This window comes from Lepidochelys olivacea (genome assembly GCF_965140295.1).
Source record: "Lepidochelys olivacea isolate rLepOli2 genome assembly, chromosome: 8".
Taxonomy (NCBI): Eukaryota; Metazoa; Chordata; order Testudines; family Cheloniidae; genus Lepidochelys; species Lepidochelys olivacea.
Genome location: NC_140418.1, coordinates 41,693,130 through 41,708,163, shown reverse-complemented (window position 1 = coordinate 41,708,163; position 15,034 = coordinate 41,693,130). Strand labels below are relative to the sequence as shown.

At 46.5% G+C, this 15,034-nt stretch overlaps 1 protein-coding gene and 1 long non-coding RNA gene across 7 annotated transcripts in view; one reads left to right on the top strand and one right to left on the bottom strand.

The window, feature by feature from the left end:
• ATF6 (activating transcription factor 6) overlaps positions 1-15,034 on the bottom strand; it is a 419,899-nt gene that overhangs the window by 210,696 nt on the left and 194,169 nt on the right. The window lies entirely within an intron of this gene.
• Positions 8,572-15,034, top strand: part of LOC311525055 — a 35,986-nt gene continuing 29,523 nt past the window's right edge. Inside the window, exons 1-2 of one of the 2 annotated variants that reach the window (XR_014712667.1) lie at positions 8,572-8,903; positions 11,305-11,426. This is a non-coding gene — a long non-coding RNA (uncharacterized lncRNA). The remainder of the gene's footprint in view (positions 8,904-11,304; positions 11,427-15,034) is intronic. The other variant, XR_014712666.1, reaches the window with a different exon arrangement.

Here is a 15,034-nt window from a genome sequence, read left to right as displayed (position 1 = left end):
TGTAATTTCTCAGCTTAAACCCATATTTAACAAGTCTCTATATTAATTTCAGCATATTTCTTTTCCTGGGAATTCTCTGGTTTAAATATAAAGACTGAAAGCCTTAAATATAAATGTTTGGGCTGCTTAGTTCTCTTCTGTCCACTGGGCAGTGATGATAGCCTTCACACAGTTATCTGCTCATAACAGCACCTGGACTCTTATTTATAAAATATTAGGCTTTACATTTTAGCAATTAAAAACCTGGCAAAAGAGTGAATTCACACAGAAATCAGATGGCTTCATCTGACCAGAATTAACTGTTAAAATGGGTTTAATCTATTAAAAGCCAAATTCATTTTTCCTGCACATTTAAAAATGTTAACTTTATAACCAAGAATAATGACCAATTTGGTAGCTGGTGGAATTTCTACTGTGACAAATCTCCCGTACCAAACTCTACTTAAAACAGCCAAGAGCGCCTAGGCTACTTACAATGAATCTTTTAGTTATATAATCACAAACCACATGCAGGGCTGCCAGATATAACGCAGTTGGAAACAGCCAAAGAGAAAACTGTGCCTGGAAGCAGTGAAAGCAAAATTAATGTACACTAGTCTACACTACTGCAGTAAATCGATCTAATTTATGTAACTTCAGTTACGTGAATAATGTGACTGAAGTCGATGTAGTTAGATCCACTTACTGTGGTGGCTATACCGCGCTGTGTCGACGGGAGAGCGTCTCCTGTCGACTTCCCTTATGCTTCTTGGGGAGGTGGAGTACACAAATCGATGGGAGAGTGCTCTCTCATCGATTTAACGTGTCTTCACCAGACCCACTAAATCGACACTCGCTGCATCGATTGCAGCAGTGCTGATCTATTGGTAAGTATAGACATGCCCTAAGGGTGTCAGTGTGTGCACTCCAACATGCTCTAGGAGAATGCTGACTATTGTCAAATACAAGTATACTCAAAATGTTCCTTTTTCATGCAGGGGCAGTTCTCTTATAGGCAATGGTCAACTCAGCGAAGGAGGAACTGTACAGCTGGGTATTGTCTGCACATGGGCAGTATCTGAGGTCTTGTCTACACTGGCAAGTTTCTGTGCAGTAAAGCAGCTTTCTGCACTGTAACTCCCAAGAGGTATACACTGCCAAGCCACATAATGTGCAGAAACGGCGCAGTTGTAGCACTCTAAAAAAACCACTCTGACGAGAGGCGTACAGCTTTCTGCGCCAGGGATATAGTGCTGCGGTGCCAGTGTAGACACCATGGTGATTACAGCTGTGATTGGCCTCTGGGAGGTGTCCCACAATGCCAGAGAGGTCATTGGTTTGAACTCTACTGCCCTGCCCTCAGGTGACCAACCATCATCCCCACCCCGTACATTCCTTTGCAAATTTTAAAGTTCCCTTCCTGTCTGCAGTTTGGCACTGCTGAAGTACAGCACCCACTGCATTGTACTCCAAAAGAGAAGGTTGGGTATGATCCCTGGACATACACAAATCTGTAGTCGTCCTGGAACCCTTCCTCCTCTTGAGACCTTCCCTTCCCCCATCCCTCCTTCCTCTCGCCGCTGATGAATTTTTTCATTTGACTCTCTCCTCCGTGTGTTGTCTTTTAATAAAATAATTGTTCTCTTATTCTCGTGTCCTTGCACCACAGGGCTGGGGTGAGCTCATCACACAGTCCCATGAATGTGGGTTTCCTCATGCAAAAGTTCTGAAGCCACTGCTCGTCATCCCAGACGTGCATCACAATGTGATCCCACCACTCAGTGCTTGTTTCCTGAGCCCAAAAGTGGCATTCCACAAGCAATCTCATGTTGTAGCTACTTTGCATGGCGAGATAAATGTCACACTCCTCTTGCCTTTGTAGTTTAAGGAATAACTCCACTGCCACTCGTGATGTGTTGGTCAGAACGAGCAGCATACTGGTCAGTAGTTTGGGATACATTCCTGCAGCTTGAAAGAGGCAGGGCGCGAAGTACACAAACCATTGAAAGATGGCGCCAAATGCAGATGGAAGCACAGGGATTGCTGAGATGCCCCGCGACCCCTTCCGCCTTCCCACAAGTCTTAGCAGCAAAAGAGAAAGATGTGCTCTGTGGGATAGCTGCCCAGAGTGCACCGCTCCAAATAACGTCGCAAGTGTGAACAGGCTATTGCTTAGGCAGCTGTCAGTGTGAACACACAATAGCGGTTTTCCTTCTGCACTCTGAGCGGCGCTGTAACTTTGCCAGTGTAGACATGCCCTGAGTCTGCTTCATTGCAGGACTTGCCTCAGGTGGCTGTTATGCCATTCACTCAACTTTGTCTGTCTGTCTGTAAAGCGGTAACCTTTGAACTCCACATCTGAGCAATTCCAAAATTCCAGGAGATGTTGTTGACAACAATGGGCAGAACTCTACTGATCTTGGGGAAAATCAGAAAACCAAAAGGGGGAAAATATGGGACACTTCGAGTCTCTGACATCTGTTTGCACAGCCACAGTTCAAGCATCTTTGCAACTGTCTACAGAAAACAACTGGTTCATTGCACCCATTAACACCTTCAAGCATAACACCACCCCCAACACATTTCTGCTCATCCTCTCTACAGAGTTTAACATGTTGACATTTTGACACTCTAAATGACTTACCTCCCAAACAAATAATGGTGCTGGGGGACAGGGAGAATTGGGGAGTGCACAATTCTAACATGGCAGGGAGAAAATGGGAGATTTTGGTATGGGAGAAGAGAGCCACATGAAATCCCTGGTGGTGGTGGGAAACCAGGGGACCCTGGAATGGGGGGCACACAGAGCCTCTAGCATGGAGGGGAAGGTGGGAATGGGGCAAACAGAGCCCCTGGCATGAAGGAAAGAGGGATGAAAATGGAGGACCCTTCTGTGGGGAGGAGGGGCACACAGAGCCCCTGAAAGGGAAAGTGGGACAGAGGGTGAAAACAGAGCCACTGGCATGGGGAAGATAAATGGGGGGCCCTGGTATGGGTGGAGGGAGGAATGAGGGACACACAATGAGGGAGCGGGGAGCCCACAGAGCCTCCGGCAGGAAGGAGATTGGAGGAGCTGCAGGAAGTCCCTGAAATAGAAAGGGATGGAAGATTGGCACTCAGAGAGCTTATAGGATGGAGTGGAAGGGTGCAAAGAGTTCACCTTTGAAGTACAGATTACAAAGTATGCAACCTTCTAGTGTACAGAAGTGACCCTGGCATGACTCCACACTGGAGTGCTCTTGAGGATAATGAGCAAGAGCAAGAGCTCATCATCCCTGTCTAGGACCTACTTGGGCAGAGTGACTGAAGACAATTTTGTGCTGCTATTTGCTCCTGCTGTGCCTAGCATACATGGGTATGGTGAAAGTTGCCCTATGATCACATTCTCACCGTGTACCATTTATGGATTAGATTGGGTAGTATAAGCCGAACGGATGGTCTCCGGGGCCCAAACACACACATCTGTTAGACCCCACTTGTAAAAGATGAGATTCTTTCCCCCATTCTCCAGAAAAGAGAGGTGCAAGGAGCCATCCTAAGTTTGATGAATGCTATCTCAAAAAGGTACCATATCTAGCATCCCGCTAATGAGTTAAGGCTTGGGTTATCACTTTCATGGGTAGGAGAAAAAGGAGTTCTTTCGCAGTCATATTTCCATTATCTCCTTGCACTTGAAGTACTTTGGCTTATTATTTGCTTAAGGATAAATAAATGTGTCTGCTTGTCTGAGTACAACTATCTTTCTATTGTGCAAAACAACACACATTGTTTGGTAAATGACACTTCTCTAGTTATGAAATCCAGCTTTTATTCTCTCTGCTGAGGCCTCATTTGCCTTCTGATTACATCCAAACGCTTTCTCCCGCTCTCACTTCCTGGTTATTTTTCCCAGCCATTATCATGAAGAGTAGGTCTTTCATGAAAACTCTGCAAAACCATACTGTCTCAATCTATTTCTTGCCCACAATTCTTTGTCTGCCAAATCTGCAGCACACATTTTATATACATATATATTACTGGTCACATCTGTCTGCAACCACGCTGTTTTTTTGTTCTGGCGACATCTTTTGCAAGCTGTTCTATATTCATCATAATTATCTACAGTGTATGTTGTCCTTCCAAATGCTAGTTAAAAAATAATGCAGTATTGGTTAGATCTGAGAACTGGGACATTTGATGCTGAAGGAAGCTCAGTCATAGGATTAATTTCTGACTCATGAAGTTCCAGCAAACTGTACAGAAGACAATAGAATCAGGAGTAAGTAATAAAGAAAATGGACTGCAATCTGTCTCCCACACTACGGCCTTCAAGTAACTTCTGCTCTTCTTAATTTACACGTATACACTTGAAACAGACACAGCAAGCTTCAGTGCAGTACTTCATTCCTGGTTTTATTCAGGGACTTTTTTAAACAGCAGTTCTGTTTCCAAGGAGCTAAGTCTTAGAGAGTTTTCTTCATTTGAATTATCCACACTTTGTATTTTCAAACATCTTCCTGGAGCCACCTATTGGACTCTAGAGTTTATACAAATATGACAATTAACACTGGATGTGATACAACTACAACAGGCACAAAAACAAAGTAGCTTCTCTCCCAGGACCATTTCATGGATGAGACTACAGTCCCTGCTAACTGCCCTTTAAGTCTGGCTGAGCCAAGCAGTTGAAGCCCCGAAGTGGGCATTGTGCAGCTGGCAGCTGTTCCTCTATCACTTTTAGTGCATAAGGATCAGCGATGTCTCTTCCCTTCTTTACTGCTGAGGAGAAGGCATATGCTCCGCTGGGAAACAGCTTCCAAACATTGCACCAAAAGCAGAGGAAGAAGGGAGAACTTGCGATTCAACTGGAAAGTGCCACAGCGCATACACTGCCCTCTTCTTTCTGAAATTGTTTTTTATTTTGCAAAACAGCCAAGATTTTTTGGGTTTGTCGTAACCTAATATTTGAATGTCTTAGTTCCCTTGTATTCTGATAACTCCCATGCCATGAGTGCACCAGTCCCCAATAGGTTCTTTTCGTCTTAACTCCAGGTTAACAATGATTCTCTGGAGATTTCTGGATTTTTGTTTTCATGGCCCTAAGGCCCTTGAGCAAGGAGTCCTGCTCCTGCAGACATTGCTCCAGAAGAGAGAGTTCAAAGGCGGGAGACTCAGGAAGTGAAGAGTCTCCCATCTGGACACCAGTTACTTCCTCCTGCTTTATGAGCTTTGTGGAGAAGAACCAAGGAGTGAAGATTTCCTCCCCTGCTCCGCTTCACGAGAGACACTCTGCAGCCAGTAGTGGGGATTGTCGCTTTTGAATGTGGTATGAGGGCTAGAACTAAATTGTGTTACGTTGTGTCATGGTGCAGAGTGAGACTGGGGAGGGAGATTTCTTTTTTTTGTGGAGGGAGGAGACAGTCTGCACTGCGAAAAGGAAAATTGTCGTAAGCACTGCAGCAGCATGGAGTTCTTTTGTTGACAGAGGGTGTGCGGGGAAGGGCGGGAGAGGAGTGTTGGGGGATGGTGGCAAGGGATTTTCCATGAAGGGTCCTTGACCTTGGAACTCAATCCCCGGCTTGGTCTGAAAGAGCCCACACTCTCAGGTTTTTCCTGAAGTAGCAGGTGGAGGGAGGATAGATAGGTGAAAGGGTGACCTCTGTTTTGTAAGCTTTTACTGGTCTTGATGAGAGCTGGTACATCTTTTTATTGTGGATAAACAGACTCTGGACTGGCCACTTGCAGTCCCTTCTAAGCTTCTGGTTCTATGACTAGTTTAGTCTTGGCACAAGGTCCTAGTGTCCTGGATAGCAACTTTCAAAACAAAATAAACAGCTAGAATTTTGAAGATGAATTTCACTATGAAAGCAGTATCACGGGAAGAACAGTTTTTTGGAAATGATAATGTGGGCCATGCGTGGTTTTAACTCAATCCATCTTGAGTAGACTGTGATTATTTCTTTCCTTACCAGGGATCTTACCATCATCTGGGCAGCTCATGAGCAAATCCTCTTAACTCAGCCACCTTGCATCCAATCCCTTCAGCATACATTGCATCCAGAAGCTGTATATAACTCTAGTACGTAGGGATCCCAAGATAAAGGCATGCTCTCCTCCCCCATGCATGGACCAGTTTCATTGAGGACAAGGGGTGTTCATAGAAGCCTTTGAAAATCTACAGTTTAACTACCAGTAACTGGAAAACCATATAATCTACCATAGCCATATACACAGTTAGCTACCATGTCTTTCACATTAATACAACACCAGCCAGCAACATTGTGCTATATCTGAGTGAGTGGTCAAATTATATGTCCCAGCCCACAGAAACCAAGGGCAAAGTCCATGGAAGGAAATGCCAAGTTTAATAATGAAATACCCAGTGTAAAGCATAGCAAAATGAGAGAAAAGTATATGTTTGGGGGTTGACTTTCCTGCTATGGAACATTTGAAGCAACTTTCACAGAGCAGTTTGGGTTACATGACATACAAGGCACAGAGGGTTCAATGCAATGACAAAGCTAATCACCTGTATCAGAACCATTCACTCTCTTCCAAAATAAACTCATGAGTAATTGTTGCCACCACATGAGTGACATTAAATGCAACAAGTCTGAAGCTACCAGCCAAGTAACACCTTTCAGCAAATGAAAGGTCGCACGTGTCCCAAAACAGCAAAGGAACCAGCAAGTGGGAATAGTGGAGAACTGGGGTTAGGTAAAAAGAATAGGAGTACTTGTGGCACCTTAGAGACTAACAAATTTATTTGAGCATAAGCTTTCGTGGGCTACAGCCCACTTCATCGAATGCATAGAATGGAACATATAGTAAGAATATATATATATATATATACACATACATACAGAGAACAGGAAAAGGTGGAGTAAGAGGCTAAATAATTAAGGTGAGCTATTATGAGCAGGAGAAAAAAAACTTTTGTAGTGATAATCAAGATGGATCATTTAGACAGTTGACAAGAAGGTGTGAGGATACTTATACAGATTCAATATGTGTAATGACCCAGCCACTCCCAGTCTCTATTCAAACCCAAGTTAATGTTATCTAGTTTGCGTATTAATTCAAGCTTAGCAGTTCCTCATTGGACTCTGTTTTTAAAGCTTTTCTGTTGCAAAATTGTCACCTTTAAATCTGTTACTGAGTGACCAGAGAGGTTGAAGTGTTCTCCTACCGGTTTTTGAATGTTATGATTCCTGATGTTAGATTTGTGTCCATATATAAGATCTGTTTCCTGCAACTGCCTGGGGCAGCCACTGTTTGACCATGGCCCTTCCCACTGACTTCCACGTGGATAGTTTAGAAATGTTTTCTAACTGGGCACAGCAAATGGCATCTATCCATAGCCGCTGAACTCCAGAGGCACTTCCTTTGGCCATCAAAAGCAACACAAATAATCTATTGGAAATATTTATATTTACATTTAAAAACAAAGGTGTGACTCCTCTAAACACAAATGCATACATTCAGTTTCTTCCCTCTCCTTGTACAAGACAAAGCCTCGCCTTACTCCCCAGCAGCAATCCCTTGAACACCCCATCCATGTGGGCCAACAGCTTCTCCTTACCAACCTGCTCTGCTGCTCCACTGCTGTCAGTGCCTTTTGATCTCAGACCTGAACTCCCACTGTCATTGATTTCCCTCTGCTGGTGCCAGGCTTAAAGACTAGATCACAAGCGGAAGCAGGTAGAGGAAGGTCATGTAGAGAGGGAGAGGCAGTGTGGTCTAATAGCCAAAGCACTAGACTGGGACCTGGGATCTATTCCCAGCTGTGCTACTAGGTGACCTTGGGCACCTCAGTTTCCTTTTCAGTAAAATGGGGCTAATGATACGGTACCTCCATTGTAAAGGGCTGTAAGATCTGCTGAGAAGAGCTAGGGGTTACTATTAAAGAGCCCCTGCCACAGGGAGCATAGGACATCTCTTCCCAAGAGTCATCCTAAAGTCTTTACATGGGAAAGGAGCTTTAGCCCAGTGCTGCTAACAGGCACTGCATCATCCCAGAGATGTGACTGCTGATACAACTGATAGGTTTTTACCAATTTAAATTCTTCTATTGGTAAATTCAATTACCAGTTCTTCTATGATTCTAAACAAAACTGAAATAGGACACTTTCATTCCCAAGTACAAGTGTCCACACCAGACTTCCACTGAAAAAGAGTGTGAATTAAATCTGGTTTAGTTATTTCAGTACAAGTTATTGAGACGGTGCCAAATTATTCTGAATTGCTGTGATTGATATGAATAAATATGGCAAGCCTGAAGTTGGTATGGCTTGGTATGTCTGAACTTGCTAGAGGATTCTGGGAGCAGGATTCTCTTAGCATTAGATAAATGAAGTGGAAAATTACTGGAGGTGCTGAAACTGCACTGGAATGGTTAATAACGGCTCGATGGGCATGTATGTTTCAATTCCGAACTTTGGAATATCAGCAGGGACCAGCTCACAAAGTAAAGAAAACGTAGTATCATGTGATTGGTGGGCTTGGCACAAGCTGACCTGGATCAAAATGACCAGTTCAGATGGCAGCACGCTGAGAGCTTATGTGAATGATTTATGAGAGGGTAAACGATGATTGAGCTTTGGTCTGTTTGTGTTCACTTTGCAATCCCTTCCAAAGTATTAATTAGAGTATACCAGTAATAAATGCCCACAAGGCATATTTTTGTGACTCCTCTGAGAACAAAAGGTATAAATGATAAGCAAAGTAAATTAGTCAGACTAATTTCCTCAATTAACATCTGAAGAGGATCGTGATGCTGTGAGACAGAGGGCTCGGAGTGACCCAGGCTCCACACCGAGGGACCTTTGCGGGATCCTCGAACCAGAGGGCTCAGAGTAATCAAGACTCTGCTTCGGGGGAACACTGACAGTTCAAGTACCTGATAGCGGAAAGAAGAGAAGAGAAGAAGTATTCATCCAGAATTGGTAGATATGCCTGCTTTGTTTGCCAATCAGGATACAGTATAGAGCTAACATAGTTACTAAGGCCTTATGCTTGGGGAACTAAGGCTTATAGGAAACGATGTGTCCCATGTAACCTTAACTGCTTGTGTAATTTTCTCTCAAATAAATGACTGTGCATTAAATACATTGGTTTCCGAATTCTCACTGGTACCGGTAATCTCTGCCCAGTTACGGGTCACAAATGGTCTGTTTCAACACAAGTTTGTGTCTAGACCATGGAAAACCCCTCAGCCTCCTGTTGCAGAATTCTGGATCCTAGGGATAAAAACGCAAACCCCTAATGATTCACTACTGTAACGTGTTCCAATGGCTCATTACATGGCACCACAGAGGGTCTGCAGAGACTGGATGAAACCCTGGCTACACTGAAATCAGTGGTAGCTTGGCCTCTGACTTCAGTGGGCCTAGGATTTCATCCATTGTCAAGATGGAGAGTAACCAGAGCCAAACTTGCATAGGTTTAATCAATATATATTTTATACTGACCCTAAAATGCATTCTAAGACATTGCACAGATCATAGTATTAAATGCAGTTAGTTGGCGAAATCGTAATTGTGATATTGGGAAGCATCTGTGCTTTGAAAAGGAATGGAAAAAGTGGTGACTGGGTATGCTACTGTCTTTTTAAACTCCTTAAATGAATCAGACTTTAAATCATCTGCTTTCCCTAATTACAGCAATTGTTTCTCACCCTGAAGAGATGTCATCATAATTAATAAGCCTTTCGTGATGTCATCAATGGTCTTTAACAAAATCTTATAGGAGTAGGATGCTGCTTGAATATCGGAATTAGAGTGGAATAGATCAATTTTTTTTCTTCTAACCACATATATGAGGGGGGAGGGGAAAAGGGAGGCGAAAATGAATTTGAATGAATTTGCTTTCTCAAATACAGGTATCAGAGTAGCAGCCGTGTTAGTCTATATTCACAAAAAGAAAAGGAGTACTTGTGGCACCTTAGAGACTAACCAATTTATTTGAGCATAAGCTTTCGTGAGCTACTTCATCGATGAAGTGAGCTGTAGCTCACGAAAGCTTATGTTCAAATAAATTTGTTAGTCTCTAAGGTGCCACAAGTACTCCTTTTTTTTCCTCAAATAGTTTACTTTAACTACCTTTCAAAAGCAAGTCAGTTATCCATGGTTTAAAGAGCAGCTGACTCCTCTTGGAAAACGTAGGAGAGTCTCTTTAGAAACCATTCTGCACCTAGATTCTGTTTTCTGTATTTTTTACCCTAGGTTCCTAATTAGCAATAGCTCTATGTGTGCAAGAGAGAGATATCATAATTAGCCTTACTTCACTATCATCTTCACAGCAGCTCAGTGATGTCAAAGAGAGACTTATAAATGACTTCCAATGAGGAATCAACAGCACAAGCAGATCAAATCCTAAACATGCAAGTTATAGTGATATTACAGGTCCCTATGTACTTCACAGCAGGTAGGCCCTAAACCTGAAGAAAGGTATCTTCATTTAGGGTTGCCAACTCTCCAGGATTGTCTTGGAGTCTCCAGGAATTAAAGATGAATCTTTAATTAAAGATTATGTCATGTGATGACACCTCCAGGAATACGTCCAACCACAACTGGCAATCCTATCTTCATTTCTCTTGCACTGCTGTGCTGAAATGTGTGGGAAATGTCAACGTGAGCTGTGTGCCTAACTCCCCTAGGCATTCTGAACATCCCAGATTGTTAATGGACTGAATATAAAAATGATTAATACAATGATTCTAGTATTTCCTTGTGTTAAATTCATTTTACTGAATGCTGGAACAATATTTCCAATGGGGGTTTAGCACTGTACTGATTAAGCAGACTTGGCAGCATAGAAAGCTATCAGAAAGGTTGGAGGTTTTGGTAGCTGTGTGGACATGCTCTGGAATAAGTGGGAGGCAGTTTGGCACCCATGGGAGATTCTGACACACACACCAGACAGAATGAATGTCTTCTTTGCCTCCCCCTTGTGGGTAGGAGGGGAAGTGACTTGAAATTTTGGGTGGGGGAATTTGAAAAAACGGTTACTCACCTCTCATAATTGTTGTTCTTCAAGATGTGTTGTTCATATCCGTTCCAATTAGGTGTGCGCGTGCTGCGTGCACAGTTATCAGAAAGTTTTTCCCCTAGCAGAACCCGTCGGGGTATGCTGTGGAGACCCCTAGAGTGGCGCCTTCATGGCGCTCAATATATGACCCTGCTGACCTGGTACCTCCTCAGTTCCTTCTTGCCGGTTACTCCGACAGAGGGGAAGGTGGGCAGGTTTGGAATAGATATGAGCAACACATCTTGAAGAATAACAGTTACGAGAGGTGAGTAATTGTATTTTCTTTTTCGAGTGATTGCTCATGTCAATTCTAATTAGGTGTCTCCCAAGCCATACCTAGGCGGTGGGGTTGGAGTTAAGGAAACGCTGATTGTAGCACCGCTCTGCTGAAAGCTGCATCATCTCTGGCGTGCTGGACGATGGCGTAGTGAGAGGTAAAGGTATGTACCGAGGACCAAGTTGCTGCCCTGCAGATTTCTTGGATTGGGACCTGGGCCAAGAATGCTGCTGACAAGGCCTGAAGAGCCTATGCTCCCGGTTATGGCATGAGGCTTAGGATAAAAGAGACAGGAAAATGTCCTGATTGGTGTGGAAGTGTGACACCACCTTGGGAAGAAAGGCCTGGTCAGGCCTGAGTTGCACCTTATCCCTGTGGAAAACCGTATAAGGTGGGTTAGAGGTGAGGGCCTTTAGCTCAGACACCCTCCTCGCAGAAGTAATGGAGTCCAGGAAGGCTACCTTCCATGACAGATACAGGAGGGAGCAAGTCGCCAATGGTTCAAATGGGGGCCCCATGAGTCTGGAGAGGATCGGGTTAAGGTCCCACGTGGGGACAAGCTGCCTGATCTGGGGATGTAGGAGGTCCAACCCTTGAGGAAGCGACCAACCATAGGGTTGGCGAACTGGACGCTCCTGGGTGGAAGGCCAAGACAGCAGCAAGGTGTACTCTTATGGAAGACGCCACCAGGCCTTGCTGTCTCAGGTATAGGAGGTACTCCAAGATGAGAGGTACAGGTGCCTGGAGAGGGGGTGTATGACGGTGGTCACACCAACACGAGAATCTCTTCCACTTTGCCAGATATGTGGCTCTAGAGGAGGGTTTCCTGATGCTTAGGAGAACCTCCCTGACTTGTTCTGAGCACAGAAGTTCCACAGGGTTCAGCCATGAAGCTTCCAAGCCGTGAGGTGGAAAGAGCACAGGTCGGGGTGATGGAGGCGACTGTGGTCCTGAGTAAGTTGTGGAGGAGAGGCAACGTGACCAGGGTGTCCACCAACAGCTCCAGGAGCGTGGTGTACCAGTGTTGTTGAGGCCACGCTGGAGCTACCAGAATTATCTCTGCACCATCCCTGAGGACCTTGAGCAGGACCTTGTGCACAAGAGGGAATGGGGGAAAGGCGTAGAGCAGGCGACCCGTCCAGGGTAGAAAGAATGTGTCTGTGAGTGAGCCTGGGCTGTGACCCTGGAAGGAGCAGAATCATAGAATATCAGGGTTGGAAGGGACCTCAGGAGGTCATCTAGTCCAACCCCCTGCTCAAAGCAGGACCAATCCCCAATTAAATCATTGGGCACTTCCTATTGTGGCGGGCGGCAAACAGGTCGACACGGGGAAACCCACACCTTTGGAAAACGAGGTATATGACATCATGCCGGATGGACCACTCGTGTGTGTGGAAGGACCTGCTGAGGTGGTCCGCCAGCATGTTCTGAACTCCTGGTAGAAGGGATGCTTCCAGGTGAATGGAGTGGACTATGCAGAACTCCCACAGCCTGTTGATGTAAAACATGGTGGTGGTGTTGTCCATTAGAACTGCTACGCACTGGCCTTGTAGTCGGGCCTGAAAAGCCTGACAGGCTAGGCGCACCACCCTCAGCTCCTTGATGCTGATATGTAGGGAGAGCTCATCCTGCAACCATAAGCCCTGTATCTGGAGGTCTCCCAGATGCGCACCCCATCCCAGAGCTGATGCATCCGTAACCAGGGACAAGGAAGGCTGAGGGTTGTGGAAGGGGACTCCTTAGTACACTGCTTGAGGGTTTCTGGGATCCAGGGAGGGAATAATGGTGCCCAGGGAGACCATGCGGAACTTCAACTTTACCATGAATTTGTTGAGTCCACACAGATCTAGAATGGGTCTGAGACCCCCCTTGGCCTTGGGGATTAGGAAGTATCGGGAGTAGAATCCCTTGCCCCATAGCTCCTGAGGAGCCTCCTCCACCGATCCCATGGCAAGGAGTGCCTGCACCTCCTGCATGAGGAGTTGCTTGTGAGAGGGGTCCCTGAAGAGGGACGGGGAAGGGGGGTTGGGGGGTGGGTGAGAGCAGAACTGGAGAGGATATCCCACTTCCACCGTACGGAGGACCCAGCAGTCCGAAGTTATTTGGGACCAAGCATGGTAGAAGTGGGACAGACGATTAAAAAAAGATGGGGAAGGATCCAGAAGCAAGGCTGGTGCACCGTACTAGGGTGCCCCTTCAAAAGGCCTGCTTGGAACCCTATGAGGGTTTAGTCGAGCCCTGGCCCTGCCCAGAAGGGGAGTTGGAAGGCTTCCTTCTCCTTCTCCTATAGAAGTCCTGCCTTGGCCAAGGAGGGTAGGAGCTCTGCTGCTGCTGCTGGGGCTTGAAATGTTTCTTTTGGGTTGCCAGGGTGTTCATATCCAAGGATTTCATAGTAGCCCTTGAGCCTTTTAGGCTATGCAGCCAAGAGTCAGTCTGCTCCATGAACAGGCCTGCCCCATCAAAAGGCAGGTCCTGCATCATCTGTTGAACCTCGGGCAGAAGGCCTGAGGCCTGCAACCATGAGCTATGCCTCATGGTGATACCAGAGGACGAAGTGTGTGCCGCCAAGTCCACAGTATCCAGTGAGGCCTGTAAAGAGGTCCGTGCCACCGCCTTGCCCTCCTCCACTATCGCTACAAAGTCCTCCCTGGACTCCATTGGCACCAGCTCCTTGAACTTGAGCATTGAGTTCCAACAGTTGAAGCTATACCGGCTCAGAATTGCCTGCTGATTGGCAATCCTGAGTTGCAGCCCCCCCGTCGAGTACACCTTGTGCCGAAACAAGTCCAGGCACTTGGCGCTGGGGCTTGTTGCCTCTGCCTCTCCTTCTCGTTCACTGCCACAACCACCAATGAACAAGGCAGGGGTGCATGAAGAGGTATTCGTACCCCTTTGATGGGATGAAGTATTTCCTCTCAACGCCCTTGGCGGTGGGAGGGATAGAGGCTGGGGTCTGCCAGATAGTCTTGGCATTGGTCTATATGGTCTTGATGAGGGGCAGAGCCACCCTCGAAGGACCTTCCAGGGCCAAGATGTTGACCATCGGGTCCTCCGATTCCACCACCTCCTTGGCCTGCAGAACCACGTTGTGCGCCACCCTGCGAAGGAGATCCTGGTGGGCGTGGCTGTCTATGGGGGGCAGTCCGGAGACAGAAGTGCCTGCAATGGCGTCATCTGGGGAGGAGGATGAGGAGGCTAATAGGGGGACAGGGTCCTCCTGTCCCTCCTGCACTTCAGGGACCTCCTGTCCTGTCTCGCTGGGTGGACCAGGTAGACCAGTGTTCTGCTCAAGAACTGGAGTTGGAGTTGGTTCCATGGAGGGGCGTGGGCATGGCACCTCCTCAGCACCCCTGGAGTGGGAAAACTGGCGGAAGCCTCCAGCACTCGCAGTTTAGAGGTGGCCGATCGGAAGCCTTTAGACTGGGTGCCCTATGCTTGGTGGTATGCCCAGGGGGTCCAGAATGGCTGTCACTGCGAAGGCAGAATCTGCCCCCACCGCAGAGCATCCACGGCCCGACTGGTGCCGACCCGACTGGTGCCGACCCCACTCGGAGTATCTTGATCCTGTCTCTGAGTCCGAAGATCGGGATCGGGACTGCAATGGTGAGAGCGGTGCCACTGAGGAGCAGTGTCACGATGTTGGAGAGTGGTGCCGCGAGGCTGGAGAGTGGTGCCATGACCTGGATCGGGGCCGCTATCTGGAGCTGCGTGGGGTCACTGAGCAGCACCGGGACCGGTGCCAGGACTGGGACCTGCTGCATGACAGGGATC